At 41.8% G+C, this 19,603-nt stretch overlaps 1 protein-coding gene across 3 annotated transcripts in view; it reads left to right on the forward strand.

The window, feature by feature from the left end:
• Positions 1–16,205, forward strand: part of YEATS4 (YEATS domain containing 4) — a 76,498-nt gene extending 60,293 nt beyond the window's left edge. For all 3 annotated transcript variants that reach the window (XR_004819266.2, XR_004819265.2, XR_004819264.2), the window contains one exon: positions 15,191–16,205. The gene's annotated coding sequence lies outside the window, so the exon portion shown is untranslated. The remainder of the gene's footprint in view (positions 1–15,190) is intronic.
• Positions 16,206–19,603: the final 3,398 nt, after the last annotated feature.

Below are 19,603 nucleotides of genomic sequence, written 5' to 3' on the forward strand. Positions count from 1 at the left end.
AGAGAGAAGAGCAAATGCAAGGGCCTTGAAGTTGGAGCATCAGTGGTCTGGGCAGGGAACAGCAAGGCGGCCAGCGTGGCCAAAGGCGAATGAGGAATATGAGTCACAAGAGATGAGGTTTGAGCTGTAAGGTGGGAAAGGTGCGTGTGCAGAATGTAAAAGATGTCATAGACCATTGCAAGGACTTGACTTTTTCCTCTTAGTGAGGTGATAAGCCATTTGAGAAAGGGAAAGATTTGAGCAAAGAAGTGACACAATCTGACCGTTTATTTAAAGATTTTATTTCTTTCGAGTACTCTACACCCAATGTGGGGCTCAAACTCACAAACCCGAGGTCAAGGGTTGTGTGCTCAGCCAGTCAAGTACCCCGACTGACTGTTTTTTAAAAGGCCCACTGTAGGGTGCACCAGCGGAAGAAAAGTGAGTGGCTTTCAAAATAATCTAGGTGGGGGATCCCTGGGTGGCTCAGTGGTTTAGGGCCTGCCTTTGGCCCAGGGTGCAATCCTGGAGTCCCAGGATCGAGTCCCACGTCGGGCTCCTGGCATGGAGCCTGCTTCTCCCTCTGCCTGTATCTCTGCCAATCTCTCTATCTATGTCTATGATAAATAAATAAATAAATCTTTAAAAAAAATAATCTAGGTGGAAGATCATGGTGCTTGTGCTGAGGTGATACCGAGGTGGTAAAAAGTGATGAGAAAAAATTGAAAGATATCTTATGAGTAACTGTGACCCAGATGAGGTTGGATAGTGTTTGTTGGGTAGTTATTGATTAATTTTTGTTTTTCTACTCTAGAAGAACTTTCTCAAGTGATGCTTAGGACCTGAGACTGTGGATGGAGAAAGGGTAACCAACCCTTTGGTGGGGATTGGTATGACGATAACAGTAAACAGACAAGAATGGTAATAGCATGGGCTAAGGTGGTACCAGTAAAGGTGGTGAGAAGTTTTCAGAATCTAAATCTATTTTAAAAGTAGAACTAATAAGATTTGTTGATAAATTGGTCATGGAATATAAGCAAAAGTGAGAAATCATGGATGACTTTAGTTTTTTTTTTTTAATCCTAGAAGGTTATTATTAACTAGTAAAAACTCCTAGGAGTTTTTATTAGTTAATAATGAAAACACTTCAAGAAGTTTTGGTAGAGAAGATTAGGAGCTCACTTTTGGATTTCTTGAGTTTCAATTGCCTTATCGACATTCAAGTGGAGGTGCCCCGTTGGCAACAGGACGTATGAACCAGGCATTCAGGAGAATTTAAAGGGAGTTTTATTAGTCAATGTTGTTTAAGTAACAAACAACCCCCAAATCTCAGTGGATTAGAGTAACATTTATTTCTTGCTCTTGTTATATACATATGGGTGGCAGATTGATTACAGCTCCACTCTAGGCTGCGAGCCAGCTATGTCTGATTCAAGCATATTCTAATTTGAGCCCTAAGCTGAAGAAACAGCCACTATCTGGCACATGCCACACTCGTGGCAAAGGGCAAAAGCAAGAGAGGCCAAACTAAACAATGCAATCCAATTTAAAGCTCCTCTTTGTATGTGGTGTACACATGCCTACCTTCTATTCCATTCCTTGGCCAAAGAAAGTCACATAGTCCAGCCCTGCAATGAGACAAAGATGTATATTGTGCACTGAAGAGGCATTTCAAGACAAATCTGAAAGTGCGGATGGACAATCTTCATAGAAAGGAAAGAGCAAATTGTTGTAAGCCATAATTCAAGCTACCACAAAGTGAGTACAGACAGTGAAGAGAAGAAATCCAAAGACTGAGATATTTCAATGTTCAGAGGTCAGGGAGATAAGGAAAAACCAACAAAGGAGCCTGAGAAGGAGCAAAGAGTAAGGTAGGGAGAAAACCAGGCTGGAAGTCAAGTAAAGAAAGGGTCTCACGAAGGAAGGAGGGATCATCTGGGGCACACATTGCTAATAGGTCAAACAAGATGAGCACTGATGTTGACCAATAAATTTAGCCACGTGGAAATGTTTGGAGATCTTGACAAGAGAATTGATGACACAATTGTGTGGGGGCAAAAACTTGATGAGTGTGGATTCAAGAAAGAGTGGGAGGAGAGAAGTTAGAGATAGGGTATAGCAGACTGCTCTTTCAAGGACTTCTGCTGAAAGGAGAAGGAAGGAAATGAAGGAGTAATTGGTGGGAAAAGTGAGGTCAGTGGAAATGGGTTTTTCTTAAAGATGGAATAAATAAAACCATAGTTCCATGATGATAAGAAAGCTCCAGTAGAGAGAGAAAAAGTGATAATGCCAGAGAGAAAGTAGACAAGTGCTGTACTGAGATCCCTAAATAGGCTGGAGGGGGTGAGGTCTGGTGTACAGCAGAGGACTGGTGTTCATAGAACCATAGACAGAGTCTGTTCATAGCATCAGGTGACAAGACTGAGCAAATGGACAGAAGTGCAGGTAGGTGAGTAGATGTGATGGTGGGAGCAGATGGTAATTCTCTTCTGATTGCTTCTGTTTTTCCGCTAAATAATGTACAAATCATCAGCTGAGACTGAGAATAGGGAGAGATTATCAAAAATTTGAAAGACTTGAAGATTAGAAGAAAGTATGAGTATTCTAAAAGACTGGGAGACGGCACAAGGGGAAGAATAATGATCGGTGGGTAGCATTAAGGGCCTACTTGAGGTAAGTGATAGCTGTGTGGGGTTGTTGTTTTTTTTCCTTTCCCACCCACAGTCAGCAGCAGAGGTGTGGGTGCAGAGTTAAGTGGAGAATTGGACTTATCCAGATAACAAACCGACAGAGAGTTAGATTTAACTAGAATTTATCATGTTAAAAAAAAAAAACTAAGAGGGACAAGGTAGTTTGAGATGCATGCAAGGGGATGTGCATAATGCTTGATCATGGAATTTGAATGGGATAATAATGGAAGTAGAACATGGCACAGGAAAGAAACAATAAAATGGCGGAAGATTCAATAGATTATAGGTCTTAATATAGTTGAGAAATCGTTGGAGTCAGAAATAAGCTTAAGAGGTAGAAGGCCTCGGTCAGAGAGGGTGATGCTTGGTATTGACATTATGGAGGAGACGTAGTGATGGGCAATAAGAAGATCTAGAGCAGTATTGTTCAATAGAACTGCTGTGGGGTTGGGCCTCTTCGTGTCCACCGTCTAATATGGTTGCCCCTTGTGGCTACTGATCACCGAAAATGGGCCAACTAGGGAAATGAAATTTAAATTTTGTTTAAGTTTAAAATTAAAAGCAATTTGTGAAGCGAGTAGTTACTGGATTGAGCAATGCAATTCTGGAGTTGTGACCATGCTAGTGCGTAGCTGAGCTGAAAGACAACATCCTTGGAGAAGAGGAGGCCAGATGCTCAGAGGCTAGATGATTGAAAGGACCATATCAGGAAATGGCTATTGAAATCATCAAGAATTATGACAAGAAGAGCGTTGGGATGACAGCGAACTGGCAGCTAAAATCTTCAAGGAAAGACAGGTGTCTCAGGCTAGGAGGATGGATGGGTGTAAGAAGGTGCAAAGTGAGTGGTACAGTCAGATACCATGTCCATCCAAACAGAGGGTTTTAGGAAGGAAGGAGGGAAGGAGAAACATTTTATGAGCAATGCAGTAAAAGGACACCTACCCCTTTGTCTACATCCGGTGGTATAATTCAGGCTTTGAAAATACGTTCTTTCGTTGTAAAGAGAAGCTTTTCGATGGTCTTATCACTTATTTATGGTGTGTTTGGTTGAATAAAAGTTTTCCTTCTTAAATTTGGAGGGTGTATTCACTTTTTAAAAATGTATTCACTTTTTTGATGACTCTCATTTTTAAATCTTAATTAAGAAATCCTCCCCTACCCCAAGGTCATAAATATATTATCTTAAATTTTATTTTAAAGTGTTATAGGCTTGCTTTTCACATTTAAGTTTTTAATTCCTGTTAAGCTTATTTTTATCTATGATATGAGAGAGAAAACTAATTTTTCCACGTAATCTATTTTCTGAAGTAACTCAATGAAGCTCACTCTGTCTTACAGTGTTACCACCATCATATCAATTCTGTAACAGCTTTTGAAATTGGGTCTTTATCACAGGTGATGTGTATTTTATTATAATGTATATAGTCGTAGATTTATGCTGCTTAGCACTTTGTGTGTGTTTTAATTCTATAATTACTTGGTTATTATTTCTTCAAATATTATTTTCCCGCCATCCCTCCATTCTTCTGGAACTTATATTGAATGTAGGTTGGAGCCTCTCAATCTGTTTTTCATGTTTCCTAAATAACTGCTTTTTCTCTATCTACCTAGCTAGCCCTTTGGGTGCTGCATTCCAGATAAATCTCTCAGCACTATCTTCCAATTCAGTAAAGTCACTCCTCAAACATATCTAGTCTAGAGTTTATCCCATCTATTAAGGTTTTAATGGCTATAAAAGTGTGTAAATTCAAATCCTCTTAAGTTGCTCCATTTTTATATCTGGATTTTTAAAAATTTTCTATATGCTCATTTTTATAACTTGTTATTAAAATTAATAGAAGTCATTCCTCGATTTATATTTTTAAACATCCTAAACACATTTATTTAAAAATAATTGTCAGATTGTTCTATACAACTGGAGTCAATCCACATGCCTATGGTTTACTATGACTATGTGTACTTTTCCCCTTAGCACTGGTGTTATTTCATATGTTTTAGGATTTCGATTTTCAGACTCATTCTGACCAAGAGGTTTTCTCTTGTCTGTGGTTCGCGTATTTTTTTCCCATACTTCCTGTGCTCATTTCTCCTTACCCAGCAGTTCTGTGGCTGCTTCCACTCCGACTCTGTTCCCCCGATCCTACATCATGCCCTACAGTGCCATTTCAAGGTCCCTGTAGTGACTTTGGGCTCTCTGGGATGCTGCAGCTCCAGTCATGGAGAGCTCGGTTCCTAACTACTGGGTCTTTGTCCTTCTCCCTTCCCAGGTCCACAGCTCTCCACGATGCCCCAGCTGCAGGAAGCTTTAGCTTTTTAACTCTTATCGTAAGTGGGTGAACTGTAGATCTGGAAAAGATGGGGTGTTTCCAAGTGTCATTGTGACCAGAAATCTGACAGTTTTATAATCTCATTATTTAAAAAAAACCCAACTATGCACACATTTAATTGGCCTGGAGTTTATTTTGATGTAGTTTGTTGTTTGTTTGTTTGTTTTTAAGGTTTTGCTTATTTATATGGGAAAGAGAGCGCGAGCAGTGGGGAGGGGGGGGAGCAGACTCCCCACTGAGCCGGGAGCCCAACACAGGACTCGATCCCAGAACCCCAGTGGGATCACGGCCTCACCGACTGAGCCATGCAGGTGCCCCTATTTTGATTCAGTTTTGAAGTTGGGCTCTAACTCTTCCTCTAAATAGCTAACCATTTGTCCTCCCATCATTCAGCAAATTACTTATTGAATTGCCAGTTTCTGGCCTTGCTATTTTATTTTATTAATATATATTTTTTAAGATTTTATTTATTTATTCATGAGAGAGAGAAAGATAGAGACACAGCCAGAGGGAGAAGCAGGCTCCATGCAGGGAGCCTGACGCGGGACTCGATCCCAGGTCTCCAGGATCACACCCTGGGCTGAAGGCGGCGTTAAACCGCTGAGCCACCAGGCTGCCCTGCCCTTGCTATTTTAAAAATAGTCTCCAGGTCTGTTGTATTCTTGTTTGTTTGTTTGTTTTAGTCCTCATGTTCCCACTGTTACTGTCACTGTCACCTGCCGACTGTCCCCGAGGTTACTGCCACAGGCCCCCTGCCCCTGCTGGTCTTCAGTTCCTCCTACCTGCTGCAGTCAAAGTGACCTTTGTGCGACACAGAGCTGATCCCCACGTTACTCCCTGCGTGAATCCTTCCACCGACCGCCCTACTCCCTCAAGATGCAGTGAAAACGGTTTAATGAGGCTTTTGCCCTTATAACACCTTCCTTCTGCAGCTTCATCTCCTGCTGTTCATTCTGTCCACCCCCCAAGTCCCTCCTCTCACCCCTAAGGTAGTAGCCTCCCCAGTGCCCAAAGGTCTGCCTCACCTCTAGGCACTTGCTAGTCTTCGCCTCTGCCCTGCCCCGTGGATCCCTGATGACTGACACATCTACCCAGCAGGGGTTTCTGCGATGTCACGACCTCCAGGTAAGCCTTTTGTGATTGGCCTAGAGCCCAGATTAGGGGCCTCTCCCAAAGGAAACTTTCCCTGTTTCAGCGCTACCCAAGCAGACTTACAATGGCTTATTTGCTTCCCTTCTAGACTGTAAGCCACTTGAAGGAATCTGGAGTTCCACTTCTGAACCCCTTGCGGCCAATATGTAGTAAATGTCTACAAATTGTTCTTGGAATTGATGAAAATATATTGATAACATGGTTTATAACAGACCCCATGCTGAGCCATGAGGATGAAAGAGAAAACCAGAACGACAAGATCATTCCCCTCATACGGCTCATACTCTAGCGAGAGGGACAGGCAATAAAACAAAACAAAAGAAATAAGTAAAACCGTTGCAGCTTGTGTTAGGAACAATATGAACAGTCAGCTGGATAGGGAATAATAGAGCGTCCTACTTAGACGGGATGGCCAAGAAATTCTGCTTTGAGGAACTGACATTGAAGCTAAGAACCGAGGAATGAGAAGGAGCCAATCACGTGGAAAGCTGAAAGGAGGGCATGGCAAGCAGAAAGAAGGGCAAGTGCAAAGGTCCTGAAACAGATAAGAGCTTGGTGTGGTCTAGGAACTTGGGCTGTGGAGTCATAACAGATGGGATAAAGTTTATGACGTGAAGTCCGAGGCCTCGGGCAGGTAGCCAGATCATGCAAGGGTCTTTTAACCATAGCCAGGCATTTGGATTTGTTCTAATAGGCCATAAAATCATGGCAAGGTTTTAAGGGTTTTGAGGAGGAGAAAGTCATGCTTCAGTTACCTTTTAAGGGTTCACTCTGGCTGTGTTGATAATGCAACGTCAGGAGGTCCCCATGGATGCAGAGGGGCTAGTTGGAAAGCCATTGCGGGGTCTAAGAGGGGGAGAAGGGTAGCCTGACCTGGCCTGGGCGCAAGTAGAGATGGACACAAGTGGATTGGTTCAAGGTATATTTTGGAAGTAGAACGATTTGAACCTGCTGATGGGTAGACTGCGAAGGGTAGGGAAAGGGAAGAGGCTGGGATGTCAGCCAGGCTTCCAACCTGGGTGACTGAGCAACCTGGGTTATTTGCAGAGATAGGGACAATGGGGAGGAAGGGCTTGGCCGAGAGTGCAGGGAAATGAAACACTCTTGACTATGCTGAGTTTGAAATGTCTGTGAGACAACACAGCAGAAAAGTCACATTAGCAGTGTGAGTATGTTGGGCACGTTGACCATCTGGAGCTGAGGTGCGAGGTCGTGGCACGGGCCTCAGCGCTGAGGCCTTAGGGCGCAGATGAGCTCCCCACAGACCAGTCTATGTGGAGAAGAGAAGGCTCTGTTTCGACTCTAGATTAGTTACCGGGTGTCCCCTCTCCCTGGCCTCATCATTGCACTGAGCTAGGGAATAAATGCACAGAAATATGTATTTGCGTACATACGTGTGTACAATGCGTACATACGTGTGTACACGTACAATACGTGTGCGAAATATGTGTACAAATGCACAGAAATATGTATTTGCGTACATACACTTGTGTGTACATGTATGTGTATATATGTATAAATACACCTTTACTTCTTTCTTTCTTTCTTTCTTTCTTTCTTTCTTTCTTTCTTTCTTTCTTTCTTTCTTTCTTTCTTTTCTTTCTTTCTTCTTTCTTTCTTTCTTTCTTTCTTTCTTTCTTTCTTTCTTTCTTCTTTCTTTCTTTCTTTCTTTCTTTCTTTCTTTCTTTTCTTTCCATTTATTTTTTTATTTATCTACCTATATTGAAAACAGTGAGTTCACACTGACATGTTCCATTCCAGTCCAGTATCGCAGGACTCATTCTAGCTTCCCCCGCCCACATTTCTACTACTCTCCTCCCACGATGAGGAACCTGCCTGTCATTAATCTCAGTGTTCTGCTGATTTGCCTGATGTCCCCATGTGTAGCTAATCTCCTGACACCTGTAGGCGGCCACCAGGCCACAGTACCCTCTTTGAGCAGGTCCTGTCCCTCGTGAGGCTCTTCTGCCCCGGAAGAAAGTTCATTTTTAAAAAAATTTAGGTTCTGCAGATCTTTTTTTTTTTTTTTTTTAAAGATTTTATTTATTTATTCATGAGAGACACAGAGAGAGAGACAGAGACACAGGCGGAGGGAGAAGCAGGCTCCCCGTGGGTGAGTCTGATGCAGGACTCGATCCCAGGACCCCGGGATCATGACCTGAGGCAAAGGCAGATGCTCAGCCACTGAGCCACCCAGGAGACCCTCTCCATGTCTTATTATGTATAGCCTTTGGTATTTTATATGTTTTGTTGGTGTTTTGAAAAGGCATTTTTAAAGAGTGACATTTCTTTTTTTTTTTTTTTAAGATTTTATTTATTTATTCATGAGAGACACAAAGAGAGAGGCAGAGACACAGGTAGAGGGATAAGCAGGCTCCATGCAGGGAGCCTGACATGGGACTCGATCCCAGGCCTCCAGGATTGCACCCTGGGCTGAAGGTGGCGCTAAACCGCTGAGCCACCAGGGCTGCCCCAAGAGTGACATTTCTAATTATTGCTTATATTTGCAAAAGCTACAATATACGAGTTTCATTTTTCATATTTGCCAGTTTGAAGTGAAAACACTGTTTTTTATTTCATTGCTTTTATTGGTTATTAGTAAGACTGAACGTTTTGAAGTGTTTATTGGCCATTTCAATTTATGTTTCTGTGAATTGTATGAATCCTTTGCTTATCCTAGGGGAATTCTAGTGCCTTTTTTTTTTTTTTTGTTATATTTGTCCCAGATATTTTATTCTTTTTGATGCAGTTTCAAATGGGATTGTTTTCTTAATCTCTCTGTTACTTCATTATTAGTGTATGGAAACAACGGATTTCTGTTTATTAATTGTATAAAACTGCAACTTTACTGAATTTGTTTATTTGTTCTGATAGTTTTTTGGTGCATTCTTTTGGGTTTTCTATATAGTATCACGTCATCTGCAAATAGTGACGGTTTTTACTTCTTCCCTTCCAATTTGGAAGCCTTTTATTTCTTTTTCTTGTCTGATTGCTCTGGCTAGGACTTCCAGAACTATGTTGAATAAAAGTGGTAAGAGTGGACATCCTTTTCTTGGTCCTGATCTTAGAGGTTTTCCCCATTGAGTGTTATATTAGCTGTGGGAGTGTTTTCTTTTTTTAAAATCAGGTTTCCTGAGTTCTTTATAAATTCAGGAGAATGGTACTCCTTTACCTATCTAAGTTGTCACCATTATTTATTTTCCTCAGTTTTTTATTTGTCATTTGAATCTGTCTTGTTTTGATTTTTGACATGTGGAAATTTTCTTTCTTTCTTTCTTTTTTTTTTTTTTTTTTTTTTGTAGTTCAATTTACTGTTCTATAGTGACTCCTCCTTGCCTTAGTTTTAAGTTTAGAAAGAGACCTCCCCTATCCAGGGATTTAATAAACATACTTTTCCCTCCTCTTTCTCTCCTTCCTCCTCCTTCTCCCTCTCCCCCTTTTCTCCTCTGTCTCTGATTTCTTTTACTTTTTTTTTTTTAAGATTTATTTATTTATGATAGACATAGAGAGAGAGAGAGGCAGAGACACAGGCAGAGGGAAAAGCAGGCTCCATGCCGGGAGCCCGACGTGGGACTCGATCCCGGGACTCCAGGATCGCGCCCTGGGCCAAAGGCAGACGCTAAACCTCTGAGCCACCCAGGGATCCCCTCTGCTTTCTTTTTTGTTAGGGTTTGCCTTAAGGCCAGCTTTAAGTTAAAGGAGACACTAAGCTAGCCCCAATCACTTTGGTCTCTTGGGGGTGGGGGGGTTGGCAGCGTCTTGTGGACCCAAGAAAAACGTGGAATTGGGACGGATTTCTCCACAACACAACCCTCCCCTTTCCCTCCCATATAAGCAGTTCAGTGTTGAGCTCCCTAATAAGTGTGTGTATATCTGACAATTCATAAACTGCTGAAGTGAAAGGTGGCCTTTAAATATTCTGTATATAAATTTAGCCATTTATACAGAGAGAATGAAAAAAAAAATATGGCCTGATTCTGATCAGATGCTGCTTGTTTCTCCTTACACCATGGGGTTCTGTTCTATGTCATTTCCTTTGAAGTCAGTGGGAGCTCTGTGCAGGAGGGCACCGCGAACACCGGGCCCTATACATGAAGGTGAGAACTGCCATTACGATAAACTATTCGGCAGTGTGGTGGAGGGAACATTGGTTCCACACACTTGGTGGCTACCCTGCAGATCCCACTGTCTGTGAGAGCTTTGTTCAACTGGAGCAAACAAGAACTTTTTGAATTTTGACATACAAGGGCTCATTGAGCAGAGCATCCCCTGTTATGAGAGGAAGCACAGTGCTGGGCAGACATTGCAGTTTTCAGCCAGCACACTGAGGGCATTGCCCTCACATTCTCTCCATCTGTAAAGAGACTGTTTTCAGGGCCCCAAAATGGTTTTCTATAGATTGGGGAGATGGATAAATATTTTTACATGTTTGTACTCACGTATAATGAGGGGCAAACTACAGTCATATCAAAGTAGCCAGGCCTTTTCAACGTGGAAAGAAAGAGTTCCTTGCCAATTTTAGCGGAGGGGCGTGTTGCTTGCTGGAAAGCAGGGCTCACAACAGCAACAGTGAGAGAGACTTTGATGTGGAGATGATACTGGAAATCAAGAATCCTGTGCGTTCGCTTGCTGTCTCGGGAGCATTATTTTGTTAATAATTAGCCTGCAGAAACTCTCTTTTCCCCCCTTTCACAGTGAGTCATGGACCATGATTCAGGAAGCAGAGGCAAATGGTAGTTTGAGGTCACTGTTCTACAGACGTCCGAATGAAGAGAGGTCAGAGAACAAATTGATGGGTGACCATCAATTTTTTTTTTCCAGCCACCCCATCCCCTGACTCCGAAACAGGGCTGTCCCCTCACTGATTCCTTCATCATGCCATTCGGCTCCTGTCTCCAGGCCTTGCTTGCTGTACCGTACGCCTGGCTTCACGGCCCCCCACTTCCTTCCAAGGACCCCTCCCAGAGCAAGATGCTGGCACTTTGTATTTGTCATGTGTCCTACTGGATAGCCTTGGAGTGGAACAGGCATTTTTTATTTACAATTTCGAATTCCTTTTGGGAAAGCTTATATCCACCCCTGAATATAGACTACCCTTTCTGTCCACAGGCCATCAGGCGGTTAGCACGGAGATGGTCTGTAAATCCCTGGGACCAGATGAGATGGCCAAGGGAGGAAATAATGTGGATAGGGAGAAGAGAGTACAGAGTTCTTGGACCCTCCAAATTCAGGGGACCGGGCAGAAGAGAAAATATATCTGGGAGACCCCTCCACAGTAGTACACAAGCAGCAACATCCTTCTTTGAAGCAATAGTTGTACTGTGACATAATAGACTATTCCAGAGTGTGGCTATGCCTTAATTTATATAAGCTGTCCTCTACCAACGCTCCTTAACTGTTCCTCCCACTCTCTCAGCTTATCCTTTACTCCAATCTTCATACTGCTTAGGTGAACCTGGGATGAATTTTAGTTTTTTGTGCCCAGATAAAAATGGCAAATGGAGTAAGTACAATAATATACATTTATATGATGAAACACAGTGCAGCTGCGATTTTTAAGAAGAAAATACTTACAAAATCATGTTGAGTTAAGAAAGAATAATCCCGGGATCCCTGGGTGGCGCAGCGGTTTGGCACCTGCCTTTGGCCCAGGGCGTGATCCTGGAGACCCGGGATCGAATCCCACATCAGGCTCCCGGTGCATGGAGCCTGCTTCTCCCTCTGCCTGTGTCTCTGCCTCTCTCTCTCTCTCTCTGTGACTATCATAAATAAAAAAATAAAAAAATAAAAAAAAGAAAGAATAATCCCAATTTATACACAAACACGCACACATGCGCACACACACAAACATACACACAAATATGTGGCCAGGAGAAAAAAATGCCGCATATGATCCCATCAAAAGTGTAACATATTTCTGGCAGGTTTCCAGGTGGCTTTGATTTTATTATGCTTTTCTGTGTTTTGCAAATGTCTCTCGTGAAAAAAAAAAAAAGTTGTTGTTTTCTTTTTTTAAGTGTGCTTTAATTATGTTGCTTCATGGGAGGGAAACCAGCTTTGATTCTTTACTGCCTGAAAAGATAATGCCCACATATCTTAATTTAGTTGTCAGCACCCTTCAGACTGCAGGCCCAACCTGCTTACCCAAACTCTTTGTTCCAGTTAAAAGGATCTACTCAAGGTCTTCTGAATGTGCTCTGTGCTTTTCTACTCTTATGCCTTTTTGAAAGCTGGGATCCTTTTTATTTCTCTCTTTTCCCTGTAATTTCTACAAATCCTTGAAGACGCTACTCAGGCTCCACCTCCTACTTGGTCCTAAGACCACGAACGAAGGAAAGGGTCTCCAAAGAGAAGAGGCTCGATCCCTCATTTAGCGTTTACCACCGCATGTTTTGCACGATTGTGGTTCCTCTTCTGTGCAGCTTCTCTCTCCAACTGGCATTTTGATTCTTAGAGGGCAGATGCTGTGACTAGAGTTCTTAGTATCCCCAGGCCCCCTGCCTCTTGTTCGCAGTACGTGTGTCATCGACACTTGCAGTAGTTCCGAGCAGAGGTTATTTCAAGGATATCCTAGGTCTCTATCCCTCCTTGTCTGATCTCTTTCTTTACATATGGGTTTGTATCTTCTAAGTGCATTGAGCTTATTGAAGGAGTCATAAAATTTCAGCAGTTAATTTACTGGAAGGGAAACACTCTAAATACTCATAGTTAGAAACTGCGGCTTAGGCATTCTTTCTTCCTTCACAAAAGGTCATTAATCTTCTCTTCGGGGAGTGTTCTCTTCTGACTGTCTTCTGAAGTACAAGTGTTGTTTTTACTTTTCTTCTTTCTTTACCACCACCCTCCCCAAGTCCCAGATACCGTCTCCACGTGTGCTCTACCTTTGTGGGTGAAATGCTTCCTGCCTCGGTAAAATCCAGCTTCTAAACGAGTTTCTGTTGGTTTGGAGAGAACTTGAAGATTCTGTGTTTGGCACTGTTTGATTTGATTTCCTTGGCGTCTCTCCACAGTCACCATTTAGAAAGCTCCTGGTCGGCAGGATTTCTCTCCGTCATACACTCGGAGGAGATTAAAAAAGGATTGTATTACCTTGGCCTGAAAATGTGATGGAAAATGAAATTTGCTTTACCAAGAAAGAAAGCTTTTGCAACTCAAATTGTTCTAATAAGGCCCTTATACGGGGATCGTTCGTGGTAGAGTAAGATGACAGATATGGGAAAAGTTCCTTCTTATTTGGGTTGCCAGTAAGTAAATAGCACAATGTTTAAAATCACTCACACAGATAAAGTAAGTCGCAAAACAATATGATTATATTTATGTGCTGTAAAGTATAGGTGTTTATATCCTTTATAAAGAAAGCTGGGATTAAGATCTTAAGAAAGGTCCTAGGCACTAAAGAGCTTATGGTGCATATGAAATAATATCCCTGTTATTTACTTTAAGATTAAAGCCATGCTAAAATTAAATAAGTATAAGGAAGTCCCAACAAATTCTGATTTTTAAAAAATCTATGCATTTGTAAAAATGTCAAGTTCTTTATCAGAAAGTTTGGGAGTCCTGGTTTGTTGGTGCCTTTTAAGAGCATACTTGATCTGCCTGTTGGGTAATTCTGTTTTGTTTACATGAATGTAAATGCACAGAAAAAGGTCTGGAAAGGGGAACACCAAATCATTCACAGTGGTTCCACCTGCAGAGAGGCTGCAGAATGGGGAGCATTGTGTTTTTCCATCTTACTCTATTTTTTCCCCTCATCTTCTCTATCCAAAATGTAGTCATTGATTTCATGTACAATTATTAAAGTAAACAAACATACTGGGAAAGTAAAATGCCTCACCTTTTCTTCTTTTTTTAATTATTTTATTTTTATTTATTTGAGAGAGAGAGAGCATGAGAGGGGGGAGCAACAGAGAGAGAGGGAGAAGAAGACTCCCCGCTGATCTGGGAGCCCATTATCCCATTTATTTGGACTCTGGGATCATGATCTAAGCCGAAGGCAGACGTTTAATTGATTGAACCACCCAAGTGCCTCTCTCTCTTTCTTTTTTTTTTAATTTTTAAATTTGAGTGTAGTTGACATACAATGTTACATTAAGTCTGAGGCGTACAAAATAATGATTTGATAAGTCTATACATTAGGCTATGCTCACCACAAATGTAGCGACCATCTGTAACCATACGATGCTATTTAGTCTGACTTATCTCAGCATAATACCTTCGAGTTCCATCCATGTTGTTATAAATGAGCCATTCTCATTCTTTTTTATAGCTGTGTGATATTCCACCCCATATAGGCATATATACGTACATATATATATACACATATACCACATCCTCCTATCTTTATTTTGCTCTCAAATTTTAATATCAAATGCTTATATTTGATAAATGTTCACATAATCTGGAGGGCAGCTCAGATCATCCTCCAAACTAAGTGTGTTGGTTTTTCTTTCTCATTCGACGACATGGTTAGACAGCTACCCCGTGTCAGTCCTTTGCAGATATTGCTGTTGTCACTGGCACCCCCGCCAGTCGGTGAGGTCTCATACCCTGCCAGGCATCGGTGCACAGCTCTCCGTGTACTCACCCACTGGTGGATCTCTCCCAACGGTCCCATGAGGCGCGCGTTACTGTCACTGTCGCTTTGCGGTGGAAGGACTAGAGGCTGGAGAGATCCCATTCTCTCGTGCAAGCTAGACAGGACAGCTAGCAGGTGATGCAACCGAGACAGGCAGCCTCTGGCCCACTGGCTTCACATTCTGCAAAGGGAAGAGGATGGGGGTGGTGCTTGTCTGCAGTTCAAGATTTTTACTTCATTTCATAGGTGGCATATACACTTTTGCCTAATTGGGAGGTGAATAAGCATCTGGGTCTGGTTGATGTGTTGGTTGAAAATTACTATTATTATGAGGATGATTATTATAGTATTTAGTAATTATGCAGTGCTTTATACTTCAAAGAACAGTGCTTTATAATCATTTATTAGCTGTGTCTCACAACATCTCTATGGTACCAGATGCACTTCTTGTGCATATTTTGCAGAAAGAAAAATTGAGGCAGAGTAAGCTGGGCCACCACTGCATAAGAAACAATGAAGGTGGAATGCAACCTCTTAACGTCTGGACATACTGAACAGCCCAACCTGGACAACAACAGCAGCTTAATTCTCAAAACCTTTTAAAGGGAGGTGTCGGCTCCAGTATTTTTTTCCTCAATGTTTAATTAAAAATTAAATGTGAAATATGCTAAAAATTGATGGCCATTCCCTTTTAGAGCCTCCATTTTTGTACTTTTTTCTTTCATTTTTGAACCTTTAGTGCATTTCTGTCAATGTGATATTTTTGCTCGAATTCAACCTTGCTCTCTCCCATTTCTCCATGCGAGCACAATTTAACTACAAATATTGGTTTCTGGTGTCAATATTGTATTCCTTCAAATTGCTGCCATTGTTTTTAAAGAGATACCTTTTTTTGCTACATGCGTAAGGCTGTTCATGATAACTTGCAATAAAAACAAACTTGTAAGAATTACATGGAAATTAAAGGAAGTCTTAGATTTACACACTTTAAAATAGAAGATTATAAACATATCAACATGACTTGGGGTGGAAGCAAGAAAGAGATGAGAAGGTTCTGTGTAGGTTTATCACAGCACCTATTAAAAACCTGGAAGAGATACCATGCACTCTTCCATAAATCTGGTAATCTCAGTTGGGGGGGGACAGTCATGGCTCTAGCACATGGGAAAGGCTCAATGAATATTAATTTAGTGGTTAAGACTATGTCTGTGGAGAAAGATTGCCTGTGTTCTGATCCTGGCTCCATTATTTACTAGAACTAGCTGTGTTTGTGTCTCTCTAGCCAGGGGGGTGGCTGGTGGAAAAAAAAATGTTCATACTCGGGAACCCTGGGTGGCGCAGCGGTTTAGTGCCTGCCTTTGGCCCAGGGCGCGATCCTGGAGACCCGGGATCGAATCCCATGTCGGGCTCCCGGTGCATGGAGCCTGCTTCTCCCTCTCCCTCTGCCTATGTCTCTGCCTCTCTCTCTCTCTCTCTCTCTCTCTGTATGATTATCATAAATAAAAAAAAAAGATTTAAAAAAAATGTTCATACTCCATTAAATTAGTTATCATTCACTTTATTCAAGTACTTGCTATTATTTGTCTTTTCAACTTCCAAGGCTGTTGACAATTAACATCGGCTACCATGCCTTTAAAATGTTGGTGGCAATATTTATAATTTGATGTCTCCATTTGTCTAGTTTGTTTAAAAATGGTACAACATGGTATCCCACAACTGTGTACCCTGAAAAACAATTTAAAAGTGCCCCCAAATACATCGCAATTAATAGTTAATGAGCACATGTAAAATCTACAATCTTCTATACCTGTTCCTTCAAAACCTCCATACCATCCCACACACCAGTCAGTGGCTCCAAATTCAGTGCCCACCATGAAGATTTCACACGTGAGTGAGGCTGACTTATTGCACCACCTGAATAAGGAGCTGCATCTGAGCTAAAGACACTGACTCCTTGTGAGATGCACATCCAGTCTGCCAGAGTGTCGAAATTTTCAAGAGACACTAGAAATTGGGATTTTTTACTTTACGTGATATTTCTCAATTAAAATAATTTTCTTAAAGATTTTATTTTTATTTGATAGAGAGAGAGCACAGAAGCAGGGGGAGCAGCAGAGGGAGAAGGAGAAGCAGGCTCTGATGTGGGACTCAATTCCAGGATCTCGAGATCGTGACTTGAGCTGAAGGCAGATGCTTAACCGACTGAGCCACCCAGGTGCCCCTCAATTTAAAATTTTTGACTCAATTTCTTTCTTTTTAATTTTTACTTCACAATTTATTTCTAGTACAAAGGTCTGTGGGTCAAGTAACACATTTGAGGACCATTTATCAAATATCTGCCTATTATACTAGCACATACATAAAAGTACACTGTGCTGTTACATAATATATCATACCGACAGGTCCATTTGTGCTGAGGCATGAATAAAAGGTGGGGAAGACAAAATATGACAAAGTCTTTACAAAAGTCACAAGTCTAGTGGGGAGATAGGCAACAACGTCACAGAAGAGAGTGAAAAACGCTGTAGCAGAGTGTGGAACCCAGGACTTAGCCTGAGGACTTAAGTATTTGATGGGCCTAGGTTGAAGCAGACAAAAAACAAAGAAGCCTATTATTTGAAAGCTTGGCAAACAGTGGACACCCAAGTAGATGGCTCTTTTGTTTCACAAAACACCTTAATGGATTTTCGGGGTGGGAGCTATGCATGGACAGGGCCCAGCCTTGCACAGTTCCAGGGGGACCAGTCCTATTGTGGCTTGTGCAATTGGCACCCCCTTGAGCACCATTCAGATTGTATTCTTTATGAATGGTACCCCCTGGATTTGTGCAACCTGGTGATTCTGTCAACAAAGATGGGCCTGGAGTCTGGCCTGAGAGGAGGATTGAGAGCTAAATCCTTCTACATAATAAAGAGGAATTTAAAATCTTTGCCTAGTGGGTGGAGGCAGAAGGGTGGAGGGGTGTCTGTAATAGGGAGAAGAAAAGGGTTTGGAGGAAAGATCTCTAGGAATGGGGGGGGGCAGCAATTTGGCAACAACCTAGAGCCTATGAACCTGGTGAGAGATGCCCTGTAATTTTTAAAAGAGACACATAAAATCCTGTCATCTTTAACTTCAGGAGACACTGACGAATGAAGTCAAACAACTTTTTCTCTGGCATCAAGTATAGGCCTTTGAACCTCTTATGTATGAATCAGATAACCAGGAAAGATTCGATGCTTGGGCTCACAGAGCAACACTAAATATACGATACTGTAATAACTTGCCTTTTTACTGTTTTTCTTCAAAAAGCTCAAAGTGCTTATACTTTTATTTCCTCATTTGTTCTAACATTCCAGTGTGGGAGGGGAAGATTTATGATAACATTATTTATAGAGGGAGAAATTGAAATAGAGATTAAGTCGCTTACTCAATGTTGCATAGTTTGGGTGGTGGAGCCCACACTGGAATTTGGTTCTCCAAGCTCCTGCCACAAAGTGGAGAGAGCATGAGTTTTGGAATTAGAGAAATCTTTGTTTGAACAATCCAGATTTCTGCCCCTTAATAAGAATGTGGCCTTAAGTCAATTATTTCACCTAGGTCTCAGTTTTTCTCTTCTGTAAAATTAAGACCATAAAACCTCATACTAGTGTAGTGAAGATTAATTTAGAAAATGCATGTAAAGCCCTGCCACAGAGTAGTTCCAGAATAAGATTAGTTCCACCCCTAACCCAGTATTATCTGGTTAGATTTCAGTACAGATTTTAAGTAATCAAAAAAGAATCCTCCATGAATACTCATTTCTTTCTCTAGCCTCATCTTCCACCGAGAGCAAAACACGAATAAAAATGCTTCAACAGGTCGTTGAATTCAATGGGAGAACTTCTGCTTCAGGAGAGTTATTCCTGTTGGGATAATTAGAAGAAACAGTTCTGTGGAAGACAAGATAGTAGAGTGCAGTGCTTCTAAAACTGGAGAAGGTATCAGAGTCACCTGCAAGGCCTGTTAAAACACAGATTGCTGGGCCGCACCCTGGAGTTTCTGATTCACAAGGTCTGGAGTGGGGCCTAATAATTTGCGTTGGTAACAAGTTTCCAGCGTGATGTTGGTGTTGCCAGGGTAGGGAGTACACCCCAGAGAAGCACTAGCATGGTGAAGCGAAATTCAGGGGGTAGGGCCCAGCCATCTGTGCTTTAACAAGACTCTGGGTAATTCTGATGCACTTACCAGTTTGAAAACCACTGGCATAGTGATGCAAAGCATCTGAGGATTCAAATCCTGACTACACCGTTTACTAGTCAGACAACTGGGTTGGTTGACAGACCTCCAACATATGTGAGTCCTGCGGGAGCCTGACAAGGTCGGGATTCCTCTCCCTATCGCTCTAAGCTTCTCAGTGGAAAGTGAAGTTAGTGAGTCCTGCCAATCCAGGCTCGGTTTTTCACTCCTTCACACTGTGAGGCACGAAAAGTCTGCTTAAATTTGGGTATTAGGGAAAAGTATTTACAAACACTTCTGCAATCATAAAAATAAAATAAACAAGGCAGTGTTGTAAATAAAGCCAAAGGCAAAGGCATTGTTTACATTTTAAATTCATAATAACAGGTTCTGAACCATTTCCATTTTCTTGCCTTTCTTAGTAGAAAATTTTTAAAAAACTTTTCCTCCCTCACAGTTTTAAGAGATGCTTGTAAATTTGTTTTGCAGATAGTATGCATGCTAAGAGGATCCCCCACCCTCCTTCCCATATCTGGCCTCTCATACAGAATCTGCCTCAGATGTGCCTTCCGGATTTTGTGGCTGAGGAGTTTCTCCCACCCCCCCCTTCCCTTCTTTCCTGGCTTGGCATCTGACCCTGTGGGTCCTCCTACTGTCCCAGTTCACAAGTGTCACAAGTA

This window comes from Canis lupus, chromosome 10 (assembly GCF_003254725.2).
Source record: "Canis lupus dingo isolate Sandy chromosome 10, ASM325472v2, whole genome shotgun sequence".
Classification (NCBI taxonomy): Eukaryota; Metazoa; Chordata; class Mammalia; order Carnivora; family Canidae; genus Canis; species Canis lupus.